The sequence below is a fragment of the Stegodyphus dumicola genome, chromosome 11 (genome assembly GCF_044657685.1).
Source record: "Stegodyphus dumicola isolate Sdum_Otavi_A_Nest chromosome 11, ASM4465768v1".
NCBI classification, from domain to species: domain Eukaryota; kingdom Metazoa; phylum Arthropoda; class Arachnida; order Araneae; family Eresidae; genus Stegodyphus; species Stegodyphus dumicola.
The window spans coordinates 101,680,346-101,707,776 of NC_140778.1; positions in this window are offsets into that span (position 1 = coordinate 101,680,346).

A 27,431-nucleotide genomic window follows, 5' to 3' on the forward strand; every position below is an offset into this window, starting at 1 on the left:
GTTATGATAACATTACAAACAACGCAATTAAAAATCTCCCCAAAAAAGCTGTCATTTATCTTGTCAACTTATTCAATGCTTGCCTTCGCAATAATTATATTCCACAGACCTGGAAGATTGCCACTATCATTGTCATCAAAAAACCTGGAAAAGAAAACAAATTTACTACTAGCTATAGACCTATTTCTCTTCTTCCCTCCATTTCAAAAATTTTCGAAAAAATCATTCAAAAAAGATTATATCAGTATGCTCAAGATAATAATATCCTCTCACCATACCAATTTGGCTTTCGTAAAAAATACTCTACCATTCATCAGGTCTCCCGCATTGTGGAAAAGATTGGAGAAGCCTTTAATAAAAAAGAAACTGTTGCAGCCCTTTTCCTGGATGTCGAAAAGGCTTTTGATAAAGTCTGGCATACTGGATTAATATACAAATTAATTCACTACAATTTTCCTCCGGAAGTTATCAATCTTATTTATAGCTATTTAAGCAATAGGTTTTTTCAAGTCAAAATCAATAATGAATATTCTACTCGTAGAAAAATTATGGCGGGGGTACCTCAAGGAGGAAACTTGGCTCCCTTCCTCTATTTAATTTATGTCAATGACTTCCCCAAACATCCTGGTACAGAAATTGCTCAATACGCTGATGACACAGCCATATTTTCCATATCTATCAACTCTAAACATGCTCAGCATAAACTTCAACTAGCTGTAAACAATATGCAAAACTGGCTTCAAAACTGGAAAATTAAAATCAACCCTAACAAAAGTATCAACATCATCTTTAAAAGAAGCAATAAAAACCCTGTCTGTAATCCTCTGCAAATCAATAATAGTCCTGTTATCAGAGCCAACACTGTTAAATATCTAGGCATCACTCTGGATGTGAAACTTAATTTCAAAGACCATATCTCATGTATTTGTGAAAATACCAGAAAAGCATACTTAAGCGTTTACTCCATTAATCATCATTCTAAACTTAGCCTTCAAACCAAGCGCATTATTTATCTACAATTAATTCGACCTGTCATGATGTATGGCTCCCCAGTTTGGGCGGCTGCTGCCAAAAGTAATAGAAAACCATTGCAAATTTTACAAAATAAAATTATTAGGATCATCACTGGAGCTCCATGGTTTGTTCGCAATATCATACTTCACAATGACCTCAAAATTAATACTATTGATGAAGAAATTCTAAGAAGTGTTCATAAATTCTATGAAAACCTTTCTGCCCATCATTCGTCTATTATTCAAAATATTGGAAATTATGATTTTACAATAGACCAGCCTTATAAAAGACCGCGCACCATTCATCACAATGTTCAATGGTAGATTGCTTAAATTGTATATTTTTTTCAACTTTAGCTTTATATTTGGACTCTGAATGTAAAGCATTTGTTTTTTACATACTATTTACTCAAGAATTTGCACTTATAATCAAGATTTCCTATTGGTCCAGGAGGACACACCTTTATATGCAAGATTTTTATTTACCACGTACCTTCTATGCATCAGAATTTGTTTCTATTATTTATCTCAAGTATTTTACTCCTTTTCATACTACAAAAATGTAACGGCACCTGTATATAGACTTTATTATTTAAAAAATGCGCAAATTATGTAATTCTACAGTTCTCATCGACTCTCCAATCAACATCATGGGATAAGCCACGTGACATACAATTCAACTAGATGTTTCTATAACTCAATTCTAGTTCGCTCTCTCGCACCTAGATGGTGCCACCTCTGGTACTTTTCATCTCTTATTTCAAATATTTTTTATCATTACTCATATACGCCTTTATTGGTTATACACTTCCCCACTTTAAAGCCTTAAATGGATAGAAAAAATAGCTCGACTAATGCACTTTCATTAGTACGAAACTTGAAAACAATGTTATGACCTGACCTGACCTAGATGGAGATGGCGTCTCTGTTATTGCATTACGAAGAAAGTGAAGCCAGGGCCAAGGAAATAAGCCACACCACGTGAGGGCAAGAAAACGATTACCTTACTAAGCGAGGTGAGGTAAAACGCCAGCTGGTTTCAAGTTCTCAGTTTGTTTTCTGATTTTGTATGCGTAGATCTAAAAGGCCTAAAAGGCACTGAATTGTTACAGCGAAATAATGTCTACATTTCCGACTTCGTGTCCATGTAAAAGAATGTTTTAGAACGGTCATAAACAAGTAGAATAATCGAAACGTGTGTTTCAATGGCCTTCAAGAAAGAGTTTGAGTATTTTCTTATTGTAAAGTACACGAAGAAACATATATAGTTCTCAGATTTACCTTTTCATAATAATGATAAAAGCGATATTCGTAATTAACTTATATGTGATAACAAAACGATAAGTAAACATGGGGAGGGGGAGTGGCTAGCTCTCCATGGAAAAGAAAACAGTTTACTTTAATGTCTGATCATAATTACTTTACAGGTCTTACCTTTTAGGTGTTTAACTACATTTTATTTTGTGCTCAAGAAGATATATGATAACTAATTTTGATTTTTAGTCACATTTGTTGTGTGAGTTTTAAAATAACAACGTAAAGTTTACATATTTCTATCATTGTTTATTAGAATTAAGATTTTTCGAAACATAAGTAATATTTATAACATGAAAAATTTGAGAATTATGTATACTTAGAATAAGAAATTATAATAAAATAATAGTTTGAGTACATAGCTACTGTTTTCTGTTCACAATACTTTTAATGCTAGCATTCATTAATTACAGGATGCAATTACATAATGTAAAAATAAAATGAAATGGCGAGAAAAGTAAAGGAAAGAGGACGGGAAGAATCAGCGATCCTTTACGACTACCAAGGAACAAAATTGGGTGTGGTTAGAGCACGTCAATCTTTACGCCACGACTACTAAGGCCACGGCTTAGTAGTTTTTTGGCTTCATTTGGACTGCGCGGAGGGCATCTCCGTGAGTTCTAACATCCTTGGTTAAATTGCATCGATAGCGGTCAAAATGGATATTTTCGTTGAAATATGCTGCCTGAAACTTTTCGCGATTACAATATTTCCTTTATACTTCGTGCAAGGAATTAAAAAAGCAAAGACCTATGATCTATCCAGAGACAGATTGCGGCTACTTTTATGATTGCTTTACTACTTAAGATCTATAGAAACTTGCTTCACCACGATCAGACAACTCCAAAAATTAGTTTTTTTAATGTTTCGAAGTGGAAACTGTGCTAATACTTTCGTTTACGACATGCATTTATCTCTGACGACATTTTAAGAAAATTTGTGGTAGCAGTTTACTAACTTTTAAGCAAAATGAATGAAGATTATACATGTTGGGCTGTCAAATTCTTCTGAAATTGTGTTCTTGAAATGTAAAAACATATCAGATTTCTTAAGGAAATGCGTCTGGCATGGAAACAGGTTTTCATTCCATTATGTCGTCGATATTTAAAATTGTATTCGCAGTTTGAAATTATAATTATTACGATAAAAATTATAACGAGTTTGCTACTCACAGGTTTTTTCGTATACGCTTGCGCTCTCAGTATTTTAAAAATTGTAAGTCTGTTGTGAATACATGATTATTTATTATCTAGAAAATCCCTAAGGATTCCCCAAATCCTAAGGATACGAAAGTATTATATAAATTTCTTAATTCTAGTGATGGAAATTTGCTTAAAATGAATCTTTAATTTATTGAATAGTGCTGTAGAAGTATCGAGAAATTGTGTACCCGTATGTATTCGTTACTCGGTGAACCAGTCAGTACTCGTTACTTTCGGTAAAATCGATCGTTATCCGTATCCTGAGCCTATTTTATCGGTCTACGGCCCTAAAAGGGGCCTTGAAACGTCGCATTGCATTGAATCACGTGAGCTATTCTACCCCGCGGGAACTGGGTCTGCGATAGGGAGTTTTGCGTCGCATTTTTGGGTAGAAATAATTCACTTTATTTTGGCTATTATTTTTTGGTGCACTGGATTCATTATTAATTTTTCTATTGCTGTCAGGGCTTAGTTTCTAAAGTCAGAAGAGCCTACGGAAGGCCGTCAGGAAAAAATAAAGAAAGAAAGGAAATAAATATTACAATAATAACATTAATTAGTAATTAAAATAACAAAAAACTTAATAATTAAAATAATAAAAAATAGTGATTAAAATAATGAATAATTAAAGTAACATAATAATTAGCAACTGAAATATAAAATACTTATAAGTACAATTTAATAAAAATGTAAAAACAAATAAAATTTAAAATAATTTTTAAATTTATGATGACTAATTAAATAATAAAGTAAAATACCAGATCTTGTCTTATTGGCTTAGTATCGTTTCGTCCTTTCTCATTTCATCCCCAGCTCGATAAAGTATTATTTCGTTCGCTGCCTTCCCCCACTAATTCCCTCTTTCCCGTTTTATCAGCTGTTTGAAAAATAGGTGTTTACTTTACGATAAGGCAAACTTCTGTTTACTTCAATTAAAATGGTTTAGAAGAGATACTATTTATTATTTTATGCAGAAAAATTATGCTGAGCAGAAGAATGAATTTCAGACTTCTTCAGAAGGTATTGTATCTGAATATAATAACATTTTTGTTATGTAGTATTCATTTTTTTAATTTCACATATTTCTAAAGCAACAGAACCACGGTATCACTATTTTGGCACACACACCAAAAACATGTATAATTAACATTAATGTTATATTCTTTATTAAAAGTAATGGGTCCTCTTTAAATGCAATCATTCATGCTTTTTAGAGGATTTTACAAGTCGTGGTCTTAAAAAGGTGATGTTCACTACCAATGTTTGTTTATGTTCTCAAAAGTACAGATCTCTTAGAAAGTGACCTCTTAGAGATGTCGTAATTAGATGATTTGCTATAATTATTTTCTCTTAGATAACGGAATTAATGTAATTTAATGTCAATAACTCGAAGAAGCAAGTTTAAATACGGTGCAACAAAAATACAGAAGTATTTTAAATGACGAAAATATTCATATTTTGTCAATGTCAAATTTTAAAAAGAATTAATTTTGGACAAATTATGAAATCTAACTTTTAATGTCGTCTTCTGGTTTCTATATTTATAGCTGGCAAAGTTTTATACTTGTTATGAAAAAATAAAAATACAAGAAGTTTGAGTCTCGTAGGACAAAGATTGACCAGGAAATTTAGTTTCAAAATTTGCAATGTTTGATGCCATTTGTAACTTGCCTTCGGGTATCGCTTAATTGAGTTAGAATAATTCGAGGAAATAAGTTTAAATGAAGTGCAGAAAAAATAAGCATAATTTAAATAGTCGTAGAAGGAAGTCATGCGGAATCCATATCAAATTTTCACTTTTTCATAATGACCATAAAACTTTCCCAAATACAAATACAGAAACTGGGAGACCGCATTAAAGATTAGCTTTCGTTATTTGTCCGTTATTCGTTATTTCGTTTCCTGCTTCCCCCACTCCCTTCATCAGAACCGCTAATGACGAAAGGGTGAAATTTCCCCGATTCATCCCCTCTCCAAAAACCCCTTGTTGAGACTGTTATTTGTTGAGACAAGGAATGCTATATTATAAATGTCAACTTGCTTTTTACACTTAACAATAAAATCGATAAAAACATTCGCAAATGTATAGGTTAAGTAAGAATAAGAACTTAAAAGAAATTTAGAAATCTATAAAAGGTAAGGAAAGTTTTATGTTACTTTATTAGATATAATAGTGAAGCACTAAATATTTCATAATGCTATGAGTATACCTTTATTCATTTAAAAAATGGCCCACCAGCGGTCGAGCGGTAAAATCGCTGAACACTGGTAGTTCTGACCTGAGTTCGATCTCAGGCAAACGGGTTGGCTTCATAAGCGTTTCGTGGTTTTTTTCCCGTACCAGCTTACAAGCCAGCTTACCACGTACCATACGAGCCAGCTTTCCTATGAAAGTGCTCTACGAAGGCATTTTTCCTTTTAGGCACATAGCCCCAGTGTGTTTTGTCATAATCAACTAAACCAAATCATTTAAGAAATATATCATTTGATCACTGCTGTGTGTACATCTGCTGTTTGCTTATAAAAACACTTTGTAAAGACGTTTCCACTATTTTGCTAATAATTTTGGAAGGCTCATAGAGTCCAAAATTATGTTACACTAGCTAACAGAGAACTTAAGTCTGCTTAATACAACAAAAATCTGCTTGACTTGCTTTCGTGTCTTTGGGAAATGTAAGTATATGCAGAAATAAATATTAAAATCTATCACGTATATTTGTAAGGATGTAAAGCATACTGTTTTGGTTCACGATAATGATAAATATGCATCATGTTACGACAGTATTTAAAGATCACAAATAACTATACATATGCTAGACTTCTAACAAAATTTCTGTTACAATATGAATATGCATTTATTATTATATGAGTCGTAAAACGGCCCACCAGCGGCCGAGCGGTAAAGTCGCTGAACACTGGTAGTTCGGTCCGAGGTTCGAATCCCGCGAATGGTCCGGCTACATGGGTGTTTTCGTGGTTTTCTCCATGTGTAACGTATATACGAGCCAGTTTCCCTTAGAAAGTCCTCCACGAAGGCATCCCCCCTTAGGCAGATAGCCATAGTGTGCCTTGCCATAATTAAATACACCCATACACACATGAGTCGTAAAATTCAGTATTCGTCATTTTTAGATCCTAGGTATATGACAAATTTTTTTTTTTTAATTTTCGTTTTGTTTTAAAAATTAATTCACTTTATAGCTTTTCGTCAATTTATTATAAAGGAATAGGAGTTTAAATTTTGATTTATATATAATATGATATAAATTCATCATTCATTAATAATATTTTATGTATAACAAAAATTATCATTAATGTTCCAAATTTTAATTTTTTTAATGATTTGTCTTACATTTCTTGTATATTTGTTGAATGCATAGCTAAATATTTCAATTATACACAATAAAGGTTATGCAGAAAACAATTCAGCTGGCATGATAGCTAATTGCGAAAGAAAAATTAGAGTCTTATTGCTCTTAACTCTTAGTACAAGCAGCCATTTTTAAATTGACGTTAAAATAAATTTATTCTATGGTCTATTAGAAAATAATTATACTGAATCATTTATTGACGACTTCTAAGAGGTCGCTTTCTGAAAGAGACCTGTATTTTTGAGAACATAAACATACGTTGATATTGAACATCACTTTTTTAAGATGCCAGAGCAAATGCACAGAGCTCCAAAAATCCTCTAAAAGCATAGACGGTCACGTTTTAAAAGGCTGACTACTTTTAATAAAGCTTGTATATTAATGTTCCTTATACATTTCTCACATTTTTACTTTCTTTCAAAACAGCGATGCTGTGGTTCAATTGCTTTAGAACTATGTGAAACTAATAAAATGGGCCCTATGTTATAAAAACCTAATTATATTCATATACACACCTTTTGAACATGTTTGAAATCTATTATTCTAATCAGAATACTTTGTCTACAGAAAACATTGAATCGATATTAGAAATCAAAAGCTAAGTGAGATTAAAGTAGGAAGAGTCACATCGTCTAACCCATTTTAATTGAAGTAAACAGGTGATTACTTTATCCTAAAGTGAACACCCATTTTTCAAACAGCGAATGAAAAGAAAAAAAGAGCCAACCAGAGCTCGAGCGGTAAAGTCGCTGAGCACTAATAGTTCGGTCCGGGGTTCAATTTCCGGCTAACGGCTAGCTGCACGGGCGTTTTCATTGTTATTCCCATGTGTAACTTGCATATGAGTCAGTTCCCTTTAAAAAATCCTACACGAAGGCCTCCCTTCCCGTAGGCAATAGCCCTAGTGTGCTTTGCTGTAACCGAATAAACCGAAACCGGAAAAAAAAAAGGGGGGAATTGGTGGTGGAAGGCAGCCACGAAACGTCGTTTTAGAAGAATGGGCTACATAACCAAATTTCTATCTATACTCTGGTAAACAGTACATTATTTGCTCATCAAAAGCCTAAATTTAGCTAATGCTCGGCTTAGTTCTTAAGTTGCAATTTTAGCCACAGCTCCCAAACAAGACGATGTTTGGTATTTTATTTTATTACTTAGTTATTCATCTTTAATTTAAGAATTAATTAAATTTTCATTTGTCTTTAAATTTTTATTGAATTATAATAATAATCATTTAATATTCTAGTTGCTAATTATTTTATTATTGTAATAGTTGTTTTATTTATTTTTATTTATTTATTTATTTATTCATCTTTCCTGATGGCCTTCCATAGAGCTCCTGCACTTCTAATTTTAAAAATCAAGTCCTGACTACAACCAATGATTGCGAAAATAAAAGTCAAGTAACTTATTTAGTGATAATTAAATAAAATAAAAGCCAAAGCTTTTATTTTCGCCTTACTTGGCTTTTATTATATATATATATATATAATATATATATATGTGTGTGTGTGTGTGTACTTTACATTTAATTATAAGGACATATATATATGTACTTTACATTTAATTATAATTTATTTGATATATATACACATATATACGTTTGGTAGTATTACTGATTGCAATAAAAAGGGAGGTGCACATCTAGATGTTATAACGGACCCATATACAAAATTTCAACGTTCTATAACTAACCATTTTTGAGTTATGCAAAATGCATACATACGTACTTACACATCACGAAAAAAATCTATTTCAAGTATCAACTTAGAGTCATAATCATTAGTCATAAGTTTACATTTAACAATAAGTTTTTTGAAAAAAAAAAAAAAGAGAGAGAGAGATAGAGAGTCCTTCATTGTGTTCGTACGTACAGGCGTCAGCCCAAAAAACAATTCACATGGATTCCGTAATCGTCAAAAACGGATATTTCCGTTAAAATATGATACCCAAAAGTTTTCTCGAAATCAATAATTACTACCATTTTATTTGATACAAGGAAGTAAAGAACCTATATTAACCTACATATTCTTATATAAACAATACCTAAGTGCAGTATATAAATATTTCAAATCAATAAAATCTGACTATGGCACGCTCAGGGAAAAAAAAAAAAAAAAAAAGATGAATCATCTAAATTTTCAAATTACAAACATAAATAGCAATAGTAAAAAGCAACTACAAAATAACGCTTCACGCTATCAAAATTGCTCTTTTTCTTAAATATCAACAACTAAATAGTATTTCAACTAAAACACATAATGTAAACAAAAATTTGCCCTATGCCCAAAAAAATTCAAAATTATCTATGAAAAATATGAGCGCATTGTGACGCAACCATATAATTCGTATTCGAACAGCAACCGCATCATTCGTATTCGCATAGAAACCGCATCATTCATATTCGTATAGCAACCGCATCATTCGTACTCGAACAAACCGCATCGTACAACAGATGCGAGTAACGAACAGATGCGAGTAACGAAATGAATTTGTGAGTACCGAATCGGTACTTCGAGTCAACCAATGTACGCGTTACTCAGTAACGAATACATGTGGTTTGCTCCAGCTCTATTATTGAATTAGTTTAAAATCTACAGAATTTTCCATCTTTCCTTTCTGGTAAAGGAAAGCTGAACCAAAAAAAAAAAAAAAAAAAATGTTGTTATCCCTAATACTTGATAGATTATCAAATTGTCGACTTTTCAGAAAAATTAAATCCTTTGACTAACAAATTATGAAATATTTCAGCACGTTATTAATCTTCTTTTTAGTGTTAAATGCAAGATAACTCTTTAAAAATTGGTATTACAGATATCCTTATTTGGCATAAATTTAAAACAAACTGCGAATTTTTTAATTCAAGGTCTCCACTTTTATTTATTAACGAAAAATAATACAGTGTATGCACTGGTACAAAACTGTACATGGCTACTGCATTTTTCGTGACCGGAACAGAATATATCTAGTTTGAATCACAACCAATCTGGCACAAGAATGGAAAAATGAAATTGCTTTTAACCGAGCGGCAAGCACCCCATATAAATTACGGACAAGTCGGGGACCTCTTCCGATACGTTTTGGAGGACACTTTTTGCTTGGGTTTTTGGGATTCGAGTTTTATATTTGCTTTGGGCTGGTTGTCTGTCGTGTACCCGGATTCTTGTTAAGCATTTTCAAGATTTTTGTTCTTAGCGAATGGTTTCTTTTGATGGACAATGCCTTGCTACGAGTTACGATAGGGACCTCGTTTAGTTTAGGTTAGTGTTATGGATTTGGATTTTCTTAGGAATAGGGACTTATTTCATGATATTATTGATAATGGCACTCCCGAGGATAAGTATGAGTTGTGGATTGACTTAAATACCCATCGTAACCAATTCGGAATGGTAATGTTACTGTCGCTCCTGATATTCTTGAAGAAATTTTTAGTCTCACTGATGTCCTTAATTTAGGCATGAAAATGTTCAAAAATACTGATGATCTTAAGGAAAATTTACCCATTGATAATAAATCTCCAACTTCAAAACCTCTATTAGTAAACTTAGTGCAAGTCAACAAACTAATTAAAATAACATGCGAAGCATACTAACACCACCAGATAATAATCAGCAGCCTGCTGCTGATAAACAGAAAGAAGAATGGATTTTTAGCAAAAAAAAAATCACAAACGCAATCTTAGCGATGATAGCAATCAATCTATCACATCTGTTAAAAACAAATACACCGCTCTCCCTGCCGATGGTCCAGGTCATCAGTTCTCAGAACTCACAGGATAAAGAAGGATTCGTTAAACCCCCCAAAAAAAGCTAATAATATAAAGTTTAAAAAATTAACTCGGAAATGCAACTTTGGATGCAACTTTAATGGAATGCAACTTTAAAGGCACTGATATCTACATCAAGGTTAAAAGTTCAGATGATTACAGAAAAATCGCTAAATTTTTAGATGATAAAACTATCCCGTATCACACCTTTCTTCTGCCAACAGAAAAACCCAAACGCGCTGTGATAAAAAAAAGTCCCAGCACACATTAAAACAGAAGATATCTTCGAAGAGTTAACACAGAAAAGGAATCCCAGTTAAAGCTGCAAAGCAATTCATCAAGAAAATTAATGGCGAAATTGTTAAAATGCCCGTCTTTTTAGTGGAAGTAAAAAGAAGCCTTGAAGGGAAAAATACACATAAAAAGGAAAAATTCATATAAATACAAAAATATGTAAAATCACGCACATCCTAGATTTAGGAGTTAAAATGGTAAGCTTCAAAACTACGCCCGGCTCGACACAGTGTCACAACTGTCAAAGGTATGGACAAAACACACTGCAAGCATAAAACGCGTTGCCTAAAATGCGGCCGAAACCATGCGACGTGTACTTGTAAAAAGGACAAAAATCTACCTGGTACCTTTGCCTTGTGCCTTAGGTCCGCGTATAAGTTTTTATCGTGGGAGTGAAATGCACCCTGATAATATAAGAGAGAAGATAGCCCAACAGAAATCAAGAGAAGAAAATCTTAATATCAGAAGAAACAACCCCTTCCCAAGATATTTAGAAAATTTTCCGCCGCTTCCTACACAAAATCAAATTCCTAATGTTGAAAATAATAACAACAAAAACAATCAAAATTCAGAAAGCTCAGGAGAAGCAGTAAACTCCGGCCCCGGATACATATTATGTCTAAAAATTTTATTCAACCAAGGTAAATTACTTTTCCAGAGATTTATGACTGCAAAATCGTTACTCGACTAAATTCAAATTGGATTTTAAGTATTTGAACTTTAAGCAATATGAACTATGAATTTTAATCCTTATATCAATGTTACCAGTTATCACATCACTGCCTCGAGTAGTTTAAATGTCTCATATTTTAATGCAAATGGTATAAAAAATAAAAATACCGAGATACTAAATTACATTAATCGTCATGGTATTGACTTTTTCTCGCAAACGTGACTCACCTCAGAGCATGCGACAAATTTAAAATACAGGGATTTACGACTTATCGTATCGACCAATCTCAGAATAGAGGAGGCGGGACTATGATTCTTGTTAAAAATTATCTTCATTCTACTACTTTTAGACTCAACAGCAAAACCACATGGACGTTATATGGTCAATGCAAAACCAGCTTTGAACACACGGCTATTATTGTGCACTCCCCAAGGCCAACTTATACTCAAAGCCTGCCAGTGTAAAAATATTCTTTTGTGTTTTCGGTGGCCTCCGTGAAATTTCTATGACCGCAAGAGGGCGATACTATTCCGCTACCTTTGCGACGTTAACAATGAGCAGAATGGTACCCCAGACAAATAATTGTCTTGTTATATGCAAATTTTAAAAACGATTAATCTATAGTAGTCAGAAATTATACATTTCTTTTTAATAAAATATTTTTATTTAGAAAGAAAGCCTGAAATTTCAAGTCATATCTTTTTTTTTTTTTTTTTTTTTTTTTTTTTTTTTTTTTTGCGTATATAACCTAAACTACTTGATTCTGATTTTAATTCCTGCTAGCATCTAGAGATACGCTATTTTTAATTGTACTTATTTGAGTTACTTAATCTAATTTAAGGGTAACTTAAAGCACATGTTTTACTTTTAAATTATTTATATAGTACGAAGTTAGCAGGTAACTTCAGAACATAAACTATTTCAGTGCAAAATATTCATCGTATTAATATCAGTTGTCCTGTGCAACAAAATAATTTGCAGCCACTATTAAATATGTAATTAAGAAATTAATAAATGATGATCTAAAATCTGTTAATACATAAGAGAAAAAGTATTTCTAAAAGAGATTTGGTTTTAGGTACTGAAGATTTTTTCTGTTTTTTAATTAGAATAAAATACTTTTTTAGGAAATATTAAAAAGTAAAATTTTAAATAATGCACATTTAGAGCTCTGAAGAGTAAACACAGCACTACAGATACTCAAAATAATGCTAAGTATTTCAATATCACCTACAGCATATAATAATGACATACATGACAATTACCATGAATCTTATTAAGCCTATTAGTGATAAATACCAACTATTTCAATATTACCTACAGCTTTTAATGATAACATGTACAAGGAGATTAGAATGCATGGAGATGGCGTCTCTGCTATTGCAGTACGAAGTAAGTGAAGCCACGCCACGTAAGAGCAAGAAAACGATTACTTTACTAAGCGAAGTGAGGTAAAACGCCAGCTGGTTTCAAGTTCTCAGTGTGTTTTCTGATTTTGTGTGCATGTGAAAGGCCTAAAAGATACGTAAATAAAAGTGCTATTCGTAATTAACTTATATGTGATGGCAAAACGATAAGTAAACAAGAGTTAGGGGAGTGGCTAGCTCTCCGTGGAAAAGAGAACAGTTTACTTTAACGTCTGATCATAATTACATTACAAGTCTTACCTTTTATGTGTTTAACTACATTTTATTTTGTGCTCAAGTAAATATATAATAATTTGCTCTGAAGAGTAAACACAGCACTATAGATATTCAAAATAATGCCAAGTATTTCAATATCACCTACAGCATATAATAATGACATACATGACATTAGTTACAATGAATCTTATTAAGCCTATTAGTGATAAATACCAACTATTTCAATATTACCTACAGCTTTTAATGATAACGTACAAGGAGATTAGAATGCATGGAGATGGCGTCTCTGCTATTGCAGTACGAAGTGAAGCCCCGGGGAAGGAAATAAGCCACGCCACGTGAGAGCAAGAAAACGATTACCTTACTAAGCGAAGTGAGGTAAAACGTATTAATAACGTTCTGTGTTCAGTTGCTTTCAAGCTCTCAGTGTGTTTTCTGATTTAGTGTGCTTAGATGTGAAAGGCCTTAAAGGTACGCATATAAAAGTGATATTCGTAATTAACTTATATGTGATGGCAAAACGATAAGTAAACAAGGGGAGGGGGAGTGGCTAGCTCTCCATGGGAAAGATAACAGTGTACTTTAACATCTGATTATAATTACATTACAGGTCATACCTTTCATTCTACCATTTCATAACTACATTTTATTTTGTGCTCAAGTAAATATATAATAACTGGATTTGATTTTTAGTCACATTTGTTCTGTGAGTTTTAAAATAACAACGTAATATTTACATATTTCTATAATTGTTTATTAAAATTAAATTTTTCGAAACATAAGTAATATTTATAACATGAAAAATTTGAGAATTGTATATACTTAGAATAAGAAATTATAATAAAAAAATAGTTTGAGTACATAGTTACTGTTCTGTGTTCACAATACGTTTAATGCTAACATTCATTAATTACAGGATGCAATTACATAATGTAGAAATTATTGCAATTACATAATGTAGAAATAAAATGAAATGGCTAAAAGTAAAGGAAAGAGGACGGGAAGAATCAGCGATCCTTTACGACTACCAGGAACAAAATTGGGTGTGGTTAGACCACGTCAATCTTTCTAAGTCACGACTACTAAGGACATGCTTTCCCCCTTTTTTGGCTTCACTTGGACTGCGCGGAGGGCATTTCCATGACTTTCAGTATAAGTTGGCCTTGGTTCTAACCTCCGAGAACATGTATGACATTACTCACAATGAATCATATACTTCCTGTGCCCAAATTTGTTGCTACATTTGAGTACTGATTATAGATACTGAAGATTTTATGATTCTGTTTGCACTTTTGCAGAATTTTCAGGGTGCTACGTTATCAATCAACAACAACTTTACTTACCAAGCATTCCCTCCTTAAATCAGTACCAAATTCTTTTCAAAATCCAGCTTTCGCACACTCTTAAGCCACGCCCCATTTTGTAAGGATTCATCCATCAGTAATCGCTTGAAATCTTCAGGCTAATTAAATGTAAATTCAATGATCTGTCTCGTCTATACGAGCCAGTTTGCCTCAGAAATTTGCCCACGGAGGCATCCTTCACCTTAGGCAGACAGCCCTCGAGGCTTTGCCTTAATAACATAAACACGATCTTTCTGAAATACAGGCGGTATAGTCCTTACAAAATGGGGCGTGGCTTAACAGCTTGCGAACCCTCTACATTTGCGGAAAGTAAAAACTGAGAATGAAAATCTAGCATGCAGCGTTACATTCCCTTATAGCACATTGTGTAATTTTATTGATGTTCATCTGCTAAACTGCATCGAAAGTTATTTTGACTCCACCTATTTAAAATGTAGCAACTAGTTTGGGAATCATCCATCAGTAAGAAAGGAATATAATATTTTGAGACTGCTAGTGTTGAATACTAAGTATTTCAATATCATTGACCGCATATTTTAAAAAATAAAGCCATATTCCCTAAAACAAAAAGTATTACCTCTATTAATTACATATATATATATAACGATTCAACATGAATCTGTTAAGTGCAACCACAAAACGCTCAACCAGGTAGACACAAATTCATGCACAGCTTATTGATGCATCTCACTAATTAAAATGAGATATGCGCTGTAAAATTTTGAAGCTAGTACAGACAGCATTCAAATGTTTTTGGATCAAAGATAACAAATATCAGAGCTAAAAAGTAATAATATATATGAATTTAATGCAATTAAAATTTAAGAATGCATCTATGTATATATTCTATACGAGATGCTAATATATATGCATATACATATATATGATAGGTTAAAATATCATTTATGCCGAAAACAGACATTAACTCCAGTGTGATAAAAAAAAAATATGATATTTTTACTTCAGAAAGACGAAAAAATGACATGAAGCTGAACACACGTACACACACATATTAAGAAGCTTGTTTAAATAGAAAAGCTGAGGGAAAGAAACATATCAAAAAAATTTTAAAGCTTTAAAATTTTACGTGATGATGGCTTTTGTTTAAGAAATTTTGTATTATGTATTTGTATTAAATCTGTATTACATGAAACTGATATAAATGCTATCCGTTGAACAGTTATATGTTGGCAATAATTATTGAAATACAATCGTAAAAAATTTTTAAAGGGAAAAACTTTGCAGTATAACACGCAACAATTTACCATCCTATGTTACTATTAATTACAGCGGCATGTTTTAATAAAATACACTTTTTGTTAATAACAAGCCACATTACGAATAGAGAACGTATAGCAAAAGTGTAGCACAATGCGAGCGCCACCTAGTGATGAACTTCGCGAAAGCCACTGAAAACTGGGAACCGGAATTTCGTTCAGTCTGACAGGCCTTGAGTATAAGTTGGCCTTGATATAACTGAGTATATTGCTGAGTCATTTGCTAAGAAGAATACTATTGCAAGTTGCTTTTTAGATTTAGAAAAAGCATTTGACAAGGTGAGGCATGATGGATTGATCTAGAAGTTACACCTTGCTCATCTGCCAATTAACTTCATTAAGCTTTAAAGTTATCTGAGAAACCGTACTTTTCAAGTGAAAATTAATAACACTTATTCAACGAAGAAATATATCAAAAGCGGAATTCCACAAGGAAGCGTGCTTGGACCCTATCTCTTTTGCATTTATGCGAATGACATGCTTGTCCCACTTAATTCAAAATTAGTTAAATTCGCTGATGATACAGCCACAACTGATCAATGAAGCCACAACTCGCTGTTGATAAGCTCGAAATTGCCGTGAATCATGTTGTACATTGTGAAGACTCAGTATTAATCCCTCTAGAAGCAACATTTTACTTTTTCGCAGACATAGAAAATTCACCCCGGTAGAAGTGAACATTAAAATTAATAATTAAGAGTGGGTCTCTGTGGTTAACAGCACAAAATATTAAGGTGTCTATTTCGACTCCCAATTGCTCTTCAAAGAACATTCGGAATATGCACTCAGAAAGCGACAGCCGCTAAAATTACTCTTCATCCCTTGATTGGCAGAAAATCTAAGCTAAATGTTAGAGTTAAAAAGAAATTGTATATTACACTTATTCGTAATTTCATTCGTCTCCTGACTTCCGAGCGTGAAGGTGCTCCGTCCCCTCGCTCGTCTCGTGGAGTTACTAGGACTAACACGTGGCAGCTTTGGTATCGACGAAGCAATTGTGCCATATTTGCTTATCGCACAGAATCACTCTGTGCAAATAATTTCTTGTGATTAACAAGAAATATCTTAGAATTTTGGTCGTTCTGCAACCAGAGTACCCTCCAAGCTTGCGTGTCGGCGCTTGACAGAGGCACTGGTTGTATTCATCGGAGATTCCACCTATTGCACACCCGGCGCGGTGCGGGCAAAGAGGCTCTTCGATTTTTTGTTTTTTTCTCCTGTTCCTGCGGTCGATACTCTTTTTGAGTATTACATGATACACAATGACATATCATTTTAAGAATTCTGCTGCAATTCCACCAGATATCAGCCCAGAAAAGAATAGAGAAAAAATGTCGCACTCACCACCTAGCTCACCAATTTCAAAGATCATTGCTTATCCGGAAGAAAGAAAAAAGCTTTTCCAAAATGAAGCAGAAACTGATCAGTTCACCACGTATCTGGAAAAACAATTACACATCCTCTCCACTGTTGAGGAATGCGCTAGACTCTCTGCACTAGCTCAAGACATATTAACTAGTGAAACAATTACTTATCATGCTTCACATAGACTGCAACACTTTCTAATATGCATCTTAAACAAAACACGTGTATTAGAAGAAAACCAAGCAATTACTGAAATTGAATATCGTGACCAAAAAATAAAAGAATTAGAACAAAAAGTCGACCACTTAATGAACGCCTTACATGGAGAACCATATAAGGAGCAACGTAAAAGACATAGGCGCCGTTCTTCGGCTTCTACAAACTCCGACACAGAACAACTTGAACCTGCCATTAAAACCGCTAACAGATACAGTGGACTAGAAACAGAAATGAGCGAAATTAATATAAACAACAATGAGGAAAAAATGGATAATGAAAGTGAGGGTACACATAATCCGGCGGCCCCTGAGCCCTCGAACAGTAGAAAAATCAGAGTCCCGCCAATTATTATAGATGATGTCCCTCAAGCTGATAAATTCCTGGCTGAGCTTAGTGTTCAAACAGGGAAAACAATTACAGGCCAATTAAAAGGCACCAAATTGCATGTGACTCTCCCTGATGCAGATGCTCACAGATATGTGAGAGAAGTCATTAAGGAGAAAAAGTTAAAATCACACACTTACCAACTTCAAGATGAAAAGGTTTTAAAAATTGTCATACGAGGACTTCCTGTTACTATGGACCATCAGTACATAGTACAAGAATTAAGAAATCAAGGATATGGAGCTACCTATATATCTAATCTTAGAAATAGACGTGAGAACAAACCAATGCCGCTCTTTCTAGTGCATTTGCCAAGAAACGAGCAAAACAAAACCATTTACAACCTCACTTACATTGGCTATCTCAGAGTTACCGTAGAGGCACTTAAAAGAAAACCAGGACCTCCACAGTGCTATAGGTGCCAGGGGTTCTTCCACAACTCATTATTATGTACAAGAGAATGGGTGTGTGTGAGATGTGGGGGCCCACATCGATCGACGTCCGGCGAATGTAAACTAAAACCAGAAGAACCTGCAAGGTGCTGTCACTGCGGGGGACCACATCCTGCGTCCTTTTCCGGTTGCCCGGCTATACCAAAGACAAAAAGGAAAACTGACAATTTCATCCCAAGCCAGCCGCCTGCCAATAACCCCTGGACAAGCAATTCAGAAAATTTCCCGCCACTCACAGAACCAGCTGCTGCAGCCCAGACGGAAACCTCAGAGATAATGCAAAGCTCTGATGACCTCTTCAGTCTCCAATCGCTAAAAGTCATATGGAATGACATCAAAAACGGAATAAAAACAATCAAACAAAAAACTTCAATATTTGACAAAATAGAAATAATAGTGGACATTATTGAAAAAATCACTAGTCACATTTAACTCTCCAGCAGCAAATAATAACAGATACTACAGCATTCTCACTTGGAATGCCAATGGACTTTACTCCAGAAAAGATGAATTAAGCGATCTCATATTAGAATTCGAGCCGGATGTTATTTTAGTGCAGGAAACTCATCTCAAGCCAGCCAGGACGGTCCTCTTTCCAAATTACTTTGCCTACAGATGTGATAGACTCTCAGGACGAGGCGGCGGGGTCATCACGTATGTTAAAAGCAGTATCTCACACTTCCACAAGCCAGTGCTCACAAACAGCTTTGAAAACGTCAACGTCATTATCACAATTGACAATACCTCATTTGCAATTACCAATATTTACATACCACCCACAAATCACCTTAACATTACAGAACTCAATAGCCTGATCACTATACACCCCAAATCAATAGCAGGAGGTGACTATAATGCAAAGCACCGTAGCTGGAATCCTTGACGAGCAAACAGAAACGGCAACTTACTTTTTGATCTCATTAATCAAAATCATTACTCACTGCTAGCACCAGAAGAACCCACGCATTTCTCCCTAAACAGATCTAGAATTATTGATTTCTTCATCGCAAGGGATTTTCCATACCAGCATGAAATTACCTCAATCCCAGCACTTTCTTCAGATCACAATCCAGTATTACTGAAAATTTTTACAAATGCTAGCCCTCCTTCACTACTACGCTCAATTGGTGTTACAAACTGGCCCAAATTTACTAATATTATTTCCAGTACAGTCCCAGGCAACCCCCTCATTAATAATAAAGAGGATATTGATAAGGAAATTGAACAATTCACCAATCAGATCAAAGCAGCCATTAATGATGCTACTAATACATTCTATGTCAACAGACGTTTCCAACCCCTTCCACGCAACATAAGGGAGCAGATTATCATAAAAAATAGAGTACGCAAATTCTGGCAAAACACCCGAGACCCTCAGGCCAAACGCAGACTAAATTCACTCCAAAACAGTATAAAAAGAGCAATCAAGGAGTACAAAAGCAGCAAATGGACAAATTTTCTAAATACACTATCCACTGAAGATAACTCACTGTACGACATCTCTCGTAAACTCAAAAACACTTATAAGCAAATCCCCCCCTTACATGGACCGTCGGGAATGGTTTACTCTGATCTTGACAAAGCCAACACAATAGCAGATGTCATTCAAGACTCTTTTACACCAAATCCAGTCCCTGATGACAATGATCATATTGATCACGTCAACACAGTGGTTGATAGCTATCTTGGCATTCCAGCTCCACTAAATTTCACCTTTCTTGCCACACCAACACTTGTTGCACAATTTATCAGTGCACTTAAAAATAAGAAAGCCTCTGGCCAAGACAGGATCCCAAATAAGGCATTAAAAAATCTCCCCATAAATGGAATTACATACATTACTAAACTCATCAATGCTATTATCAAATATTCATATTTCCCATCAGCCTGGAAAAATGCATCTATCATAGTATTCCCAAAACCCAAACAGAATAATACATTTCCACAGAACTACAGGCCAATAAGCCTGCTTAGCAGCCTATCTAAAATCACGGAAAAAATTATTTTGTATTTCATTCACAAAAACATTCCAGTCAGCCATTACACACCCTCAGAACAGTTTGGTTTTCGTCATTCACACAGCACTACACATCAGCTTCTAAGAGTCATCAATTACATTACAGATGGTTACAATGCCAAAATCCCCACAGGAGCAATTTTCTTAGACGTGTCAAAAGCATTTGACAGAGTATGGCATAAAGGACTCATCTACAAACTTATCAAGTTGGACTTCCCAGATCATCTTATTCGACTTATAGCTTCATATCTTAGTAATCGCACATTTACCATCAAAATTCGCAATACGCACTCCTCCATACGACCCATCACAGCTGGCGTCCCCCAGGGAGCAGTTCTTTCCCCCCTACTCTATAATATCTATACATATGACATACCCAAAGATGACACTATCACACTAGCACTGTTCGCCGATGATACGGCCATTCTCACGAGGGCAATACATACAAATCACATTCGACTTCAATTACAGCTATACCTCATAGCACTCGAGCACTGGTTCACACTTTGGAGAATAGCAATCAACACTAATAAATCAAAAGCAATCATCTTTCGTAAAGGTACCTCGAATTACACCCCAGCACCACCCCAAATTTTTGATGATGATATAGAATGGGTCTCCGAGGTGAAATACCTAGGGATCACTCTGGATAGCAAACTCACCTTTAGGCAACACTTCAGTGCTGTCACAGAAAAATTTAAAATGACAGCGGCCACTATGCGGCCTCTCTTAGGCAGACACAGTGTACTTTCCATATCCAACAAAGTCATACTTTACAAAATGATACTCAGACCTGCTCTACTCTATGCCTGCCCTATATGGGGACAAGCGGAAAAATGCACATAAAAAAACTACAAATTCTTCAAAACAAAATGCTTCGTGAAATTGTAAATGCACCTTGGTTTATCCCAAATAACACCATTCACACAGATCTCAATATCAATACCATTGCAGAATATATACGCAAACTCTCCACCAACTTCTTTCAATCAGTCCAATTTCATCATAATCCAGAAATATCAAACCTTCGATATACTCCAATCCCTGTTGAAAAACACAGGTACCCAGCACATATACTTGCCCCATAACACAGGCTTTAATACTGACACCGTCACTACAGCTACCACTATACAAAAGCACTACATTACCTTTCACGTCACTGCTAGACTAGTGTGGCCCCGCCACCACCGCCTCGCCGGTTGAAGAACGGCTCACCTCAATTCTATGCTCAAACACCAGTCTCGGACAGCTCATTAACGAACTCTAACTCCTGATATTTTTAATATGAAACATAGTAAAAGAGCGCTTCGCGCTCTGACACTATTACAAAGCATATGATCTTCGTCTTATTCGTAATTTCAGCATCTTTGTTTAAATGCTTGAAATTTCTCGAAGGAATGATTTTCCTGACTTGCCACCAGTGTTTCACAGTTTTTTCGTCCCCAATACACGGCCAATGATTGAGAAAAAAAAGATAAAGTTGAGCACAAGCGCCAAGATATCTACTGGTGATTACTCTTTGTAGTAGAGGCCAGATTTTAAATTTACGATCCAGATCCAGACACTTATTCGTCCAATACTACTGTAAGCAATTCCAGTTTGAGCTACCGTTTATAAAACCTATAGAAGATAACAAATTTTTCGAAACACAATTCTACGCGATATCATCAATGCACCGTGGTTCGTCAGGAACCTGCTGATTCATAAAGAACTAAAGATCCGGCCCATTCCTGATGAGATAGTTACTACAAGCCATAATTTCTATCAAAAAATTGCAAACTCAAGTTATGACCATATAAGGGATATAATTAACTACGATACTACCCTGGAAAGTGCAGCAAAAAGGCCCAGAAGCATCTTCCATAACGCGAGGTGGTGAATTTTACATACTGTATATATTTTATGAGACATTATAATATCCCACAGCATCGGACTTTGGATAAAAGCTAATTGAATTTCTTCGTATTTTTATTCTACCTCAGATGGACTTGTTCGTTTATGTTTTTACTTAATTATGATTGACTTTGCGACATCCAAATGGATAATGGCATAGCTCATAGGTAACTTTTACATCTTTACTTTCGTCTACACATTGTGTATATAGAGAGAATCACCACTTCGCGTTTTGTGAATAACAGCTACAGTGTTCAGGATTAAAACTACTGTGTCGGTGGTTTTCAAGTGTTCTTCTATTTTACTGTGTATTCATTTTTTACTACTATGCTTTACAAGTACTGAGTGTTTTCAAGGTTAATTTCTTCATTATAACATTATTATTTGGCAGGGCTTATCTGCAAGTATTGTTACTATATTCACTGGAGTGTGAATTTTTCAACAAGCATTGGACGAGGTCAGTTTACGGAAGGGTGACTCCTCACGTGACTTCCGACCTACGACGTTTCAAGCCATACCCACTGTGTTGAACTCATTGCAGTTCAGTCTGGTGAGTGCCATTTAATTTAAATCATGAATTCAAAGTATTAGTGATTAATTTATGATTGCTTATTACTAGTTTATTATTTAACTAATCATATTTTTATATGTTGTTGCCAGCTCTAACAGCTCTCCCAGATGCACTTCTAAATTCAAACTTACTTAGCGTACTCATGTATTAGTCCAGCTCCGCCTATTAAGGCGCGGTGGTGTAATGAAGGGGAAAAAAAAAGATAAAATCTAGAAGCATTCAGATTTTATATTATGTCCAAAAGGGACCTTTCTTAACAGTTTGTGTGTTACGTATATTTATTGAATATCATGTTCTTCGCCCGTAAACCACATAAAATTCAATTCAACAGCAATATCACAAAATATTTGAAAACAGCATATCTTTAGAATTTCTGCGTTCGAGATAAAAATTCTATTTTCCGTACAGCGTTACCATTGCTCGCCTTGAACTCGTTGAGTATGTTAATAAAACTTCGTTAAAGTTTCACAAAATATAAAATAGATTAAAACAAATTCGAAACTTGGCCGCCCAGATGCTCATGTTCGGGTGGAGGATTACATTATTCAAAATTTGATGGCTCTAGACACTGTCGTTTTTGTCACAGTGCGAGAAACATACATGTATTCATGCAGATTCTTCATTATTTAATTATTTACATATAATACAGGGCGATAATATTTGGTAACAAAAATTTGCAAGGAGACACGGACATTTATAGTAAAACAGCGCAAAATGCCGCTTCGAAATTAACAGCCTTTCTAGGCTACCGCCCCTTTGGGCGAATAAATTAAATTAACAGTAAATAAATAAAAAAAAAAAAAAAAAAACCCTTATGCAGAACTAAAAATAAATTAAAAAAAATAATCACTGTAAAATACAAGCAAAATTAATTATTATGTTTAAATACAATTTTAATATTAGAATTAAATGTATAAACATTTTTAAGGAGGCAAAAGTGTTTATCACTATGATGTATTAAGAAATGTAATTGTAATAAAATTCCTTTATAGAAATTGTGCTATAATATTCAACTACAATTTAAAAAAAGCAGCACAAATTAGAATTTTAAACAAAACTTTCAAAAATTCATTTTTAAATATTTTGGAATTTTTTATTTATTTACACCAATAAATAGCATAAAAATTGCAAAAGAAAGTTGTTTGAAATTTTCTATTAGTTCAGATTTAAAATATTATTTTCTAAAAGAAGTAGTTACAAACTTCCTTATAGGATAGGAAAAGCTAAAAAAATATCCAGCCCTAAAAGCGTGCAACAGCTTTGTAATTATTTGGTACTTTAATTATGCTTGATATATATGCTAAATTGTTTTAAATCAATCTGAGTTTTAAAAATATGTAGAAATTCTAATTTGTGAAATGAGGCGCTAAAACCAACTTTTTCTTGACAATTATACACACTGCAATAGCCAACCATTGTAAGTTTCTGCAAGTCGTCCCTACTCCTCCAGATGTGATCAATGTGACAGCCGGGAATGCGTTAGAACAGGGAGGAATCCATTTGGGTTGGTCTATTTCTTATAAGGTCCATGGTTACCGCCTTATTTCTCATTTACCAAGCCCCAGTGCAATACCATGACAGGCAGTTAAAGCAGTGGGCTGCTAAAGGCTGCCAAAATCAGATAACTGACCTGACCTGTGGACCTCTTCTACTAGTACTAGTAGTGAAGTACATGGCTAGTGACACCAAATCGCAATATAACCCATTAAAGGTTCTGCTATGGAATGCATAGGACATTGCTACAAAAAATCCGGAGATTCATCACTTTGTAATCCAGCAGGACGTGGACATATGCCCATGCTAACCTTACTCATCGGCTTAAGGTTGCGAATTCCTATCTCTATCGCTGCGACCGGCTTCACCACCGGGAAGGTGAAGCAATAATATATGTGAAACGAACTTTTGAATAATGTGTCAAAATTTCCAGTAATTCCAACGGAATTGGGGCCGTCAAAGCAGTTGTCAAGCTGCCTAAACTCGGTTCAGTGATATTTTGTACCGCTTACAGAAAACCGAATAATTGGCTGACTGCCAATAATCTTGATGATTTACTGGATAAAGACTTCCCAACTATTTTAGGAAGAGATCTCAATGCGAAGCACTGAGATTGAGGTTGCAATAATACTAACGTATTTGGACAGACTGTGCACAAATATATTAATTTAATAATCATCCGGTGTATATTTATGCACCAGAAGAAACCACTTATAGGCCTAATATGTTGAATAGGAGGCCGAATATCCTGGACTTCTTCATCTCGACCAGTGTACCTATGGCTTTATCCATATCAATGATATGGTATCTGATCGCCTGCCAGTTCTGGCTTATGTGGGAGTGAACAAATCCAAGGACTTGCTCCCAGTAAATTTAACGGAATGGGATCTTTTTCATAATCTGCTTATGACTTCCACTCTCAGTGTCTGGCCGCTAAAGGATAATACGGATATAGACTGTTTCATTGAAAAATTGACATGTTTTCTCAAAAAAAAAAAAAAAAAAAAATGCATAGCTTGCAAAACATTGGACCGAAATCAGTTCGAACACCAGCTCCCTATGCATATTAAGAAAATCATCACTTTCCACAATCGTTTACGAAAAGATTTTAATCCCTCATGGGATCCTGCGATTAAGACAGAGATGAATAGACTTAATCGACGCATCAAACACCTGTTTCAGACTCATAGGGCCAGTATGTGGAACGATAACATTGAAAAAATTAACCTTTACGGTTAACTCTATTTGGAGCTACGCTAAGTCCGTGAAATGTACCAGTCTCAATTAAAAGTACTAGTGGCTACGTGTAATCTGACCACGAAAAGTCTGAAATCTTTGCGGAGCATCTGTCAAGTCAATTCATCCCAAACACCTCTTCAGCTGACATCGATTCAGACCAAGAGGTTGTGGAATATATCAGCGCCTCGTAGCCTGGTTCTGCTGATTAAATCCTTCTTGGAAAGTCGCATCTGCGACGTTAAACATGGAAATGAGATCTCCAGCATTAAAAGCATGCATGTGGACGTTCCTCAAGACCCTATCTTGGCGCTGATATTTTACATTTTGTATGTGAACGACTTGCTTAGTTTCAGGGACTACCACAACACGCTGTGGCCTTGAATACTATTGAGATTTCTTTTTGAAAATTTTCTAATTACAAAATTTTAGCAGCTGCCGTTTAGCGAGTGGGGAGGATTCCAATTCCCACATCTCGAGAATATAACATGTGATTTATCAATACCAATCATGTGATATATACGCTGCTCTGCAAAAGCGTTCAATAGTACAGTAAAACACAAAAATGCATACCAAAATAATAATAATAATAACGGAAATATCAGCTGGCTATATTGTTTAAGAATTATTTGGCAGTTTACTCGTACGTTTCAGTGGTAAACATTGCAATCGTTTATATACTTCATTTGATAAATTTGTCAGAAATATTTCTGAAAATATTTTAATCGTTTGTAACATATACATCGAAAAAAGAAAGACAATAAAGTGAACATTATTTTTTTCAGTCGACTTAATTTATTTCGACATTATATATTTCGTTTCATAATTTTGTAACACGAATAGTAAATTTTTATTTTTTAAACAGAAACTAATTACTTATGTTATTAGATTATAGTAACTGATTTCAGTTATTATATTGGGATACGTATACATTTCATATTAGTAAGGAAATATCGTATGAGTTATTAAGTACGCATGCTAAAATTTTTAGATAATAACTTTGTTACTTTTATTTAGTTTCTTTCAGTTTCCTTTTTATGACCAAAATGAAGCAAAATGCTTTTGTTTTGCGAAGAAATCAGAGATATGTAATACTTGCTCGAAATATATTAACAGTGTGTATTTAACGAAAATCAAGATATCATTGATTTTTGCCGAGCATTAAGTTTCAGATTTGTCTGCAGTGCAAAGGTGGCTAAATAAATTACCTTAAAATATATTAGCTAGAAATAAGCAACGTCTTTAGGCAATATGTGATTAAATATTTTCCTTCATAATGAGTATCTTCCTTCATTCTTTTATAACAATGCCAGACGGAAATTCATTAATGCTGCATTTGCTCAGTAGATTAGCAATACACGTGTTAATACATTGTAAGTATTTTACCTTCATGTACCATCATCTAAGCAACACCTTACAGTCTAAAAATCAAAGAACGCTAGAAAACATCAAATATTTTATTGACACCAAAATCAATTAGAATTCACAAATCCACAAGCGGTTTTAAGCAGCAGAATATTTAACCGTTGAAGTTACTCATAAGAAGAAATTAAGAAATTTGTAAGTGATCCACAGAAACCCGCTACAGGAGATATTAATCCAACCTATGAACCAAATTATTTCCGGAAGCTCATAACAAAATGTCTATCTTTTTTCCAATAGTCACGTACACCAGAGTTGCATCTGCATATTGAAATTAACGCAACCATTTCTGGAATGAAAGCGTTATCGGTATATAAAAAATATCCAGGATTTGCATTCATTCATACCCCCGTGGAATTAACTCTCCTTGGCAAATATCACCAATTTTTCTAAGGTCATAAACGACCACAAACGATCATAAACGACCGTTGGTGACACACCCTTCGGATACACTTTTTCAT